We start from the raw sequence: 10643 nt of genomic DNA, 5'->3' as shown, positions 1-10643 counted from the left end.
CTGTTCTGGAGGCTTTGCTAACTCGCACTTCCTGCACTGTTGACACGCTTCATCTACTGCCGCATTCAGTCGAGGATGGTAGACCAACTTCTGTAGCCACTGTAATGTCTTTTCTAGGCCAAAGTGGGCTCCTCTCTCATGAGTTTCTGTGGCCACCTCTCGAAGCAACTTTTCCGGGAGCACCACCTGCCAGGTGACCTCCCAACTCCTGTGCCAACTGCACCTTCTTATACAGCAGGCCATCTTCCAGTTGAAGCCTCTCCCACTCTTGAAGGATCTGCAGAGCTCCTGGGGACAGGGCGTCTCTCTCCCTTTAGCTGGGGAGTTGTCTCAAAACCACCCAGCGCCTCATCCGAGCGAGTTCCCGGTTTTCCTGCTGAAGCCATACCCAGTCATCACGGGGTCACCCTAGTGTGTGTCCTCTGGACATCTCCCCGATTTGTCCCTGCATTGCTGCCATTGTCTGGGCAGATTTACGAAACTCAGGGATCTCTTCAGCCTCCAGCTCTTCATCCCAGAGCATCGGCATGTGCGTTCTGTGCTCCACTCCGATAGCCAATCTTGTATCAGTACTTCGTGATGTAACATAGTTAGCAAGGCGGAAAAAAAACATTTGTCTATCCAGTTCAGCCTTTATTCTGTCAGAATAAATCCCCAAATCTACATCCTTCTAAAGAACCTAATAACTAAGATGCAATATTGTTACACTCCAGGAAGACATGCAGGCCTCTCTTGAACCCCTTGACTGAGTTCACCATCACCACCTCCTCAGGCAAGTAATTCCAGAATTCTCACTGCCCTAACAATAAAGTATTCTCCTCTATGTTGATGGAAAAATGTTCTCTCTATACGCAGGGAATGCCCCCTTGTGACCATCACCTTTCTTGGTATAAACAGATCCCCGGAGAGATATTTGTATTGTCCCCTTATATACTTATACATGGTTATTAGATCGCCCCTCAGTCATCTTTTTTTCTAGACTAAATAATCCTAATTTTGCTAATCTCTCTGGGTATTGTAGTTCCTCCATCCCCTTTATTAATTTTGTTGCCCTCCTTTGTACTCACTCTAGTTCCATTATATCCTTCCTGAGCATCGGTGCCCAAAACTATGCACAGTACTCCATGTGCGGTCTAACCAGCGATTTGTACAGAGGCAGTATATTGCTCTCATGTTCATCAACATGTGCTCGACACCGAACTTTCCTTTACTCCCTATATCCATTCACTCACTCGCTTTTGTCACCTGCATCTTAAAAACATCTCCAGAAGCCGACCTTTTCTCACCTAAGACTGCTAAGACTCTTACTGTCGCTCTTATTCATTCTCGTCTGGACTACTGCAACTCTCTTTTGATCGGTCTCCCTCTTACCAAACTTTCGTCTCTCAAATCTCTCTTGAATGCGGCAGCCAGGGTTATATTTCTGTCCAGCCGCTTCACCGATGCCTCCATCTTGTGTCAGTCATTACAATGGCTACCCATTCGCTACAGGGTCCAATATAAACTCATCTCTCTCACCCACAAAGCTCTGCACAGTTCTGCACCGCCTTATATCTCTCATCTGCCTATCATCCTACACGTGCCCTCAGTTCTACAAATGACCTAAGACTAACATCCCCTGTAATCCGAATCTCGCACCTCCGTCTCCAAGACTTCTCTCGTGCTGCACCAGCTCTCTGGAATGCACTTCCACAGGCGATCAGACTGATACCTAGCCCTGACCTATTCAAGCGCGCTTTAAAAACCCATCTCTTCAAACAAGCCTACCACATCAACTACTCAGTAAACTAACTTTGCCCTTTTCCCTCCTTCCAAATATTATTCTGAATCTGCACCCTACTATTTATCTGTCTCCACACCCTCCATGCCCACGATAACTGCATTCGATACTTGACTATTGCGCTTAAACACATGGGCTGATGACAGGATCATGCAGCTTTATATGAAAATCCCTATTATAATTGCCAGACCTGAAATAACAAGCACTTTTCACCTATTGTGTCCCTCTCATTTCCTTGTAGATTGTAAGCTTGCGAGCAGGGACCTCACTCCTAAATGTCACTGTTTAAATTGTCTTAAATTGCATTGAATTTATTGTCTGTACATGTCCCCGCTTAATTGTAAAGTGCTGCGGAATATGTTGGCGCTATATAAGTAAAAATTATTATTATTATTATCCAGACCTCTTTTAATGCACCCAATGATCCTGTTTGCCTTGGCAGCCGCTGCCTGGCACTGGCTGTTCCAGGTGAGTTTATCATTAACTAGGATCCCCAAGTCCTTCTCTGTGTGTGATTTACCCAGTGGTTTCCCATTCAGTGTGTAATAGGGATATTGAATCCTTCTTCCCATGAGTATAACCTTAAATTTATCATTGTTAAACCTCATCTGCCACCTCTTGGCCCAAGTTTCCAACTTATCCAGATCCATCTGTAGCAGAATACTATCTTCTCTTGTATTGACTGCTTTACATAGTTTTGTATCATCTGCAAATATCGATATTTTACTGTGTAAACCTTCTACCAGATCGTTAATAAATATGTTGAAGAGAATAGGTCCCAACACCGACCCCTGCGGCACCCCACTGGTCACAGCGACCCAGTTAGGCCTTTTTCACACTTCCGTTTTTTACAAACAGTCACAATCCGTCAAAATGTTGAAAAGATGGATCCGGTGCAGATTGTAAAAAAGGATGCAATGGATCCGTTTTTTGACGGATCTGTAGCGTTTTCCAAGCGATCTGTAGCATTGCTTGGAAAACTGATTAACCGGTTGGTCACACCTAGTGACACCATAGTGTTTGACAAGTGTGACCAACTTTTTACTGTTGATGCTGCCTATGTAGCATCAATAGTCAAAAGATATAATGTTAAAAATAATAAAAAAATAAAAAATCTTGATATTCTCACCTTCCGGAGTCCCTCGCAGCCTTCCATTTGCTTGAAGGACGCCGGAAGGTGAGAATATCAGATTTTTTATTTTTTTTTAAATTATTTTTAACATTATATCTTTTCACTATTGATGCAGCATAAGCAGCATCAATAATAAAAAGAGAGAGAGAGAATTTCCCGGACTGGAAATTCTTCCACGCATGCTCAGTTCCAAAAGACAGAACCCGTAGCTGGATTCCTGCTTTTGACACACAGCGACGAATCCTGCGTCCATAGGCTTCCATTATAGCCAATGACTGACGGTGCAGGATCCGTCACTGCACAATTTTCCAATGTATACAAAAAACGTTCCTCTGTGCGTTGTCTCCACTCGACGGACAGCGATTTTATGACGGATCCAGTGCACAATGGATGAAACGGAAGGCCATCCGTAACAATCCGTCGCTAATACAAGTCTATGAGAAAAAAACGGATCCAGCAGAAACATTTGCTGGATCCGTTTTTTTTACAAAACAATGCATTGTGACGGAAAAAGAAAGACGGAAGTGTGAAAGAGGCCTAATATACCATTTCCAACTACCATCTGCTTTCTATCACTAAGCCAGTAACTTACCCATTTACACATATTTTCCCCCAGACTCACCTCTTCATAAAAGCTGATTAGATTGGGTTGAAAGGAGTGATTCCTCATAAACCCATGCTTATATGGAGTTAAACAGTTGTAACACCTGCACTGGGAACTGTCAGGGCAGCTACTGGTATACTGGAACTTACAGACACTAAGAAGAGCTTTGCAGCTGCTTTAAACAGGGACCTACAGACAGGGCCGGTTTTAGGCAAAGTGGGGCCCTAGGCAAAAGTTTAAAATGAGACCCCAAATACTAACATATTGCACATCACACAGAAACATTTTGGTTGTAGCTACATGCGCTTATTTCAGGCCACTAAACGAGTGTGATCAACAATATTGAAGTCATTCACTACTTGTTTCCCAGCCTCTTTACACCTGCTGAAGAATAATGATGGGGACAGAATGATCACTAGTAGATGAATCTGTCCCTATACAGTATCATCTTACCAGCATATCTGCAGTTTTCACTGGGCGATTGTCACGGGGGTACTGGGTAGACTACAGCTGATTACCCGGGCCCCTGCAATATCCCTCAGACTAGGGAAACCCTGTCTGTCCCTCTCCCGCTACTCGCTAGCCGATGCCACTGAGCGCATAGTGGACGAATGCGGAATTACCACTGTCGGATGCCCTAGTGTGAATAGCGTCCGACATGACAGTACCCTGCCTTCTACGAGGGACCCCAGGGCCCTCACGACTTATAGGACCCGGCTTGTCCAGATGGCGGTGGTGAAACATACTGACCAGCCGGTCTGCATGAATGTCCGAGGCGGGTACCCAAGACCTCTCCTCCGGCCCATAACCACGCCAGTGTACCAGATACTGTAATGTGCGGCGCACTACTCGAGAGTCAACCACCTTGGAGACTTCAAATTCCAAATTGCCATCCACCAAAACTGGAGATGGTGTCGGCGTCGCGTCCACGAAACCCACCACCTTTTTTAACAACGATCTGTAGAACGCGTTGTGTATCTTATAAACCGTAGAAAGCTCCAATCGGTAGGCTACTGGGTTAATGATGGTGGCGAGCCTAAATGGACCAATAAACCTTGGACCTAATTTCAGGGATGGTATTTTGAGTGTAATATTTTTTGTGTACAACCATACCCAGTCACCCACACTCAGGTCCGGACCTGGCACATGTCTACTGTCAGCCACACGTTTGTACCTAGCACCCACACTCAGCAAGCGCTGTTTAACTCTCCTCCAGACAGATGACAGTTGTGCTCCTAGCTGGTCCTCCCTCAGGACGCCAGCAGAGCCCCCCTGACGCAGAGTAGAAAATTGAGGATGATGCCCGTAAACACAAAAGAACGGGGACTCCCCAGACGATTCCTGGCGGTGATTATTTATAGTAAACTCCGCCAAAGGAAGGAACTTCGACCACTCCTCCTGATTGTCAGAAACAAAGCAGCGTAAATACTGCTCCAAATTCTGGTTCATATGCTCGGTCTGACCATTTGACTGAGGATGAAACGCCGAAGAATGTGATAACTTGATCCCCAGCCGTGAGCAAAATGCTTTCCAAAATTTTGCCACAAACTGAGTACCTCTATCAAATACGATGTCAGACGGAACCCCGTGAAGTCTGACCACCTCCTGTACAAATACCTGAGCCAAAGTCTTAGCGTTAGGCAACGAAGGTAAGGACACAAAGTGGGACATTTTTGAGAACCGATCAACAACCACCAAGATGACCGTGTTCCCAGCTGAAGAGGGCAAATCTATAATAAAATCCATGGAGAACTCCGTCCATGGCCTACTGGGTACCCCTAACAGATGTAATGTGCCAGCAGGACAGGAGCGAGGCGTCTTAGCCCTAGCACACGTGGTACATGCTAACACGTACGAGACCACGTCCTGTCAGATTTTGGGCCACCAAAACCGATGCGACACCAACTCCAAGGTACCCCTAACACCTGGATGGCCAGCCAGGACAGCATCATGATGCTCACCCAACACCTTTAGGCGAAGATGGAGTGGTACAAACGATTTGTTAATGGGAAGCTCTGGTGGTACTTCCTCTTGAGCCTCGGCAATCTCAGCCTCAATGTAAGGACTGAGACTGCATACCTGTTTTTGTCTGTTCTTGCCCTTAGTTCTGTTGGATTCTGCCCTTACCCAAGATGGAGTGGCTGGCTTCATGGGGGCCATCTTGTTTCCTGTCTGATACTCCTTGTTTCCTGTCTGCTGCATATATAAAGGAACTCTGCACACTATACCTTGCTTGTGTATCTTGTATCTCACTTGCTGCCAAGCTCAAGGACCTGCTTGTTCTTCTACTCCTCGGGATACCCCGCTTGCTTCTGGATCTACGTACCACCGGAAAGACTCTGTTACTCTTCACCTGCTCTGCACCCACCTCTGCTACGGTCTGCCCCTCAGCTGGGAGCCAGCCTGGACTCTGACCTCTGGATACTGCATTGCTGGACTTGTACTTGCACCCTCGGTCTGTACTTCTAATATCTGCATATTCTTGAGACTGTTTAATTGCTTATCTGTAAAGCTGCAGTTTTCATCAGTTATCTGAAGTTCATCTTCCTACAATATATATATATATATATATATATATATATATATCTATATATATATATATATCTTGAACTGTGATATACTGTGTTTGTCATCATTCTGACTCACGTCATCGGTCTCCATAGAACAATAGCATAATCTCATTACAGAATACACAAGCCTCAAAGAAAATGGAGATCACTGGGTCAGATTCTATGGAGGCACGGGTGAAAAAGCTGTGCTCATTTGTCACAGGACTGCATGCAGAGCTTCAGGCAGATAAGACACAGCTGGGGGCATTGGAGTCTCAAACTAATCATAATGCAAATGTGACTGATACATCTATCCAGTCTCTAGCCACTCGCCTCTCACATGTGGAGACTACAGCTGTAGCTGCGGTTCCAGCCCCAGTTCCAAGTCCAGCTCCGGGTCCGGTTTTTCCCAAACTCCCACCATTCAGGTTTGGTGGAGAAAGAGAGAAATTCCATGGGTTTCTGAATCAGTGTCAGTTATATTTTTCAGCACGTGCAGCTCAGTTCTCAACTGAACGGGACAAGGTGTTAACCATGATAATGTTGCTGACAAACAAAGCCTTAGCCTGGGCTAATCCTCTGATTGAAACCAATGATGCATGTCTAAATTCTCTGAATGACTTTATTACTGCAATGTGTCAGATGTTCGACGATCCCAACCGAAACCTCACTGCAGAGGCTGCTTTATTAACACTTCGTCAAGGAAAGCGTCCTGTCGTGGAATATGCTATGGAATTTCGGAGGTGGGTGCTGGACACTACATGGTGTGACTCAGCAAAATATGCAGTATTCAGAAGGGGTTTGTCTGCTACTATTAAGGATGAATTGGCTCGGGGTGAATCACCTACTAATCTGACTGACTTTATAAATCATTGTATCCGGATAGATATTCGTCTCACCGAACGCCGGCAAGAGAAGTGGGCGGAGGCCAACCGTAATAACCCTATATTCCTCCCATCCTCCTCCAGGGAAACTCAAAACAGGTCGTCTTCTCCAGCAGAGCCTGAACCTATGCAGGTTGATGCGGTTCGGAGGAGTACCATCGACGCACGCAAGGAACATCGCTTCAAAGAAAATTTATGTTTCTACTGTGGAAAATCAGGTCACTACATTTCGGTCTGTCCGGGAAAAAATCGCAAGTCCGCAGCTGCGGTAATCGAATGTGACTTTTCTGATGTCTCTTCTGTATGCTCTCAGTCAATTTCTTGCGCAAAAGTGATGTCAGATGAAAATCCAGACTTTCCTGATTGTAGTTCAGTAGCATCGTCACCTGTGGGTGGGGATGTATTTTCAATAAGTTCTGCTACGTCAATCTCAGACGATGTCAGAAAAGACTCACTTTGTACTATTCCCATTAAGATCTGGGTGCAATCCTGTTGGGTTACTAGTACAGCCATGATTGACTCTGGGGCTAGCGGCAATTGCATGGACATTGCATTCGCTAAAAAACATGGTATACACTCGCAGAAGAGACGCTCACCGGTGTTAATGGAGACCGTAGATGGGTCTCCGTTGGTATCTGGGCCAGTAGACTTTCAAACAACACCTCTGAAAATTCGTATGGGAGCAGATCATTCTGAAAAACTGTCGTTTTTGTTAATTTCCTCTCCTCTTTTCCCTATAATTCTAGGGTTATCATGGTTACAGCGGCAAAATCCCACTATTGATTGGAAGACGAAAGAATTGCAGTTTCCAAGTAAACAGACATCATCTGGAGAATTAACTTCAGTCAGGTCAGCAATTACAGTTGAGTTAAAATTACCAATTGAATATCAAGATTTTGCGGATGTATGCGATAAAAAAAATGCAGACAAATTGCCACCGCACCGACCATACGACTGCCCTGTAGAACTACTCCCTGGTGCCGCGATTCCATTTGGGAATATTTATCCCTTGTCTGGACCTGAATTAACAGCTCTGAAAGAGTATATTGACGAGAACTTGGCAAAGGGATTTATACGACCATCTTCCTCCCCAGCAGGTGCCCCAATCTTCTTTGTCAAAAAGAAGGATGGCTCTCTCCGCCCGTGTATTGACTACCGTGAACTTAACAAGGTTACTATTAGAAACTCTTATCCACTTCCACTAATTCCCGAATTACTCGAGAGGGTGCGACACGCCAAGATCTTCACAAAATTAGATCTCCGTGGTGCCTACAATTTAGTACGGATTCGACCCGGGGACGAGTGGAAAACAGCTTTCCGGTCACGTTATGGACATTTTGAGTATCTCGTTATGTCTTTTGGTTTGCGCAATGCACCGGCTACATTCCAACATCTGGCAAATGATATTTTTAGAGACATACTCGATATTTTTGTTGTGATTTATTTGGATGACATTTTAATTTTTTCCAGCAATATCGAGGATCACCAGCGGCATGTGAGAATGGTTCTGGATCGTTTAAGGCAAAACCATTTATACATCAAACTGGAGAAATGTGAGTTTCACAAAACGGAAATACAATTTCTGGGCTATGTTATTTCTCCCCAGGGCCTCAGCATGGATGCGAGCAAGACACAAGCTATTCAAGAGTGGCCAATTCCCAGTTCTGTGAAGGAGGTTCAACGATTCATTGGATTCGCCAATTTTTACAGGCGGTTCATTAAAAACTTTTCGGAGATCGTCGCACCCATCACTCAATTGACTCGGAAGAAGACGCCGTTTGTTTGGTCACCACAGGCACAACTAGCATTTTCTAAATTGAAGGCTAAATTTACTTCAGCCCCTATTCTCGTGCATCCAGACCCAGATCGGGCCTTCATAGTGGAAGTCGATGCCTCGGACTGTGCTATAGGGGCCATACTCTCGCAGAGAACAGGTGAGAAAGATCTTCTACACCCTTGTGCTTTTCTCTCCCAAAAGTTGTCACCTGCAGAAAAGAATTACGACGTTGGGAATAAAGAGTTGTTGGCGATTATAGCCGCATTCAAAGAATGGAGGCATCTGCTACAGGGAGCATCCCAACAGACTGTTGTGCTCACGGATCACCGAAATCTTAAATTCATGAGGTCGGCAAGGTGTCTAAAACCCAGACAAGCTGGGTGGAATCTGTTTCTTAACCAATTTGATTTCATTATTTCCTATAGACCAGGCTCTCGCAATGGGAAGGCCGACGCTCTATCCAGGATTCATTCGGATGACGCAACCTCAGCTTCACCTTCAAGGACCATACTATCAGAACGAAACTTTGTAAGTATGCTGCATAATCAAGATCTATTAAAGGATATTAAGGAGGCCTACGCCACAGATTCACTTCTAATTCAACCACCTAATCAGGTAAATTTAACCTTGAAAAATGGCGTTTGGCTTCAGGGACAACGTCTGTATGTCCCGGAAACAATGAAATTAAGAGTACTGAAACTGATGCATGACTCTAAGATTGCCGGTCATAGAGGAGTTCAGAAAACTCAAGAATTTGTGTCTCGTTTCTTTTGGTGGCCAACTTTCCAAAAAGACGTGCGACTGTACGTGTCATCATGTGAGGTATGTGCCAGATCAAAAGTTCCTCGCTCCTCGCCTACTGGACTATTGCAACCTCTTCCTATTCCATCTCGTCCCTGGGGGTCTATATCTATGGACTTTATCGTAGAGTTGCCAACATCCCAAGGGAGGAGCACGATTCTAGTAGTAGTTGACCGATTAACCAAAGCTGCTCATTTCATTCCTTGTACCGGGTTACCGACGGCCAAACAGACTGCGGATCTTATCGTACAAAATATTTTTCGATTACATGGAGTCCCGGATGAAGTAATATCTGATCGAGGGGTCCAATTGACTTCAAAATTTTGGCAAAGTTTTTGTGCTGCTCTGGACATCAAGGTAAATTTGTCATCTGCTTTCCATCCGCAGTCTAATGGCCAAACTGAACGGACCAATCAAACTTTGGAGCAATATCTGCGTTGCTATGTCTGTCACTTACAGGATGACTGGGTGAATCTGCTTCCGCTGGCTGAATTCACATACAATAACTCACAGAGTGCATCCACCAAAATGTCTCCATTTTTTGCTAATAAGGGATATCATCCCAGCATTCTTCCTAGACTTCCGATAGACATGTCTGTACCTGCGGTAGCCGACCGCATTTCGTCTCTGCAGCAGAATCTGGAAGTTCTAAAGCAGACGCTGACCACAGCACAAGAAAGATACAAGAAGGCAGCAGACAGATTCCGTAAACCAGTACCCACATACAAGGTAGGAGACATGGTCTGGCTCTCAACAAAGAACTTGAAACTCAGGGTTCCAACATCTAAATTGGGGCAAAAATATGTTGGTCCGTACAAGATCAGTAGCATAGTGAGTTCTGTAGCATGCCGACTCAAGTTGCCTAATTCTTTAAAAATACATCCTGTCTTTCATGTTTCCCTGCTTAAACCGGTAGTGGCAAATCCTTTCTCCGGGCGCACATCTGCTCCTCCTGATCCAATTCTCATAGATGGGCAGGAGGAATTCATCGTGGAGAAGATCATCGATTCTCGGATTCATAGGCGACGACTTCAGTATCTGGTAAAGTGGCAAGGATATTCATCTGAGGAGAATTCCTGGGAACCTCTAGAAAATATTCACGCTCCTCATCTGATC

Source organism: Ranitomeya imitator, chromosome 1, assembly GCF_032444005.1.
Source record: "Ranitomeya imitator isolate aRanImi1 chromosome 1, aRanImi1.pri, whole genome shotgun sequence".
Taxonomy (NCBI): Eukaryota; Metazoa; Chordata; class Amphibia; order Anura; family Dendrobatidae; genus Ranitomeya; species Ranitomeya imitator.
Note: the sequence above shows the minus strand (reverse complement) of the source record.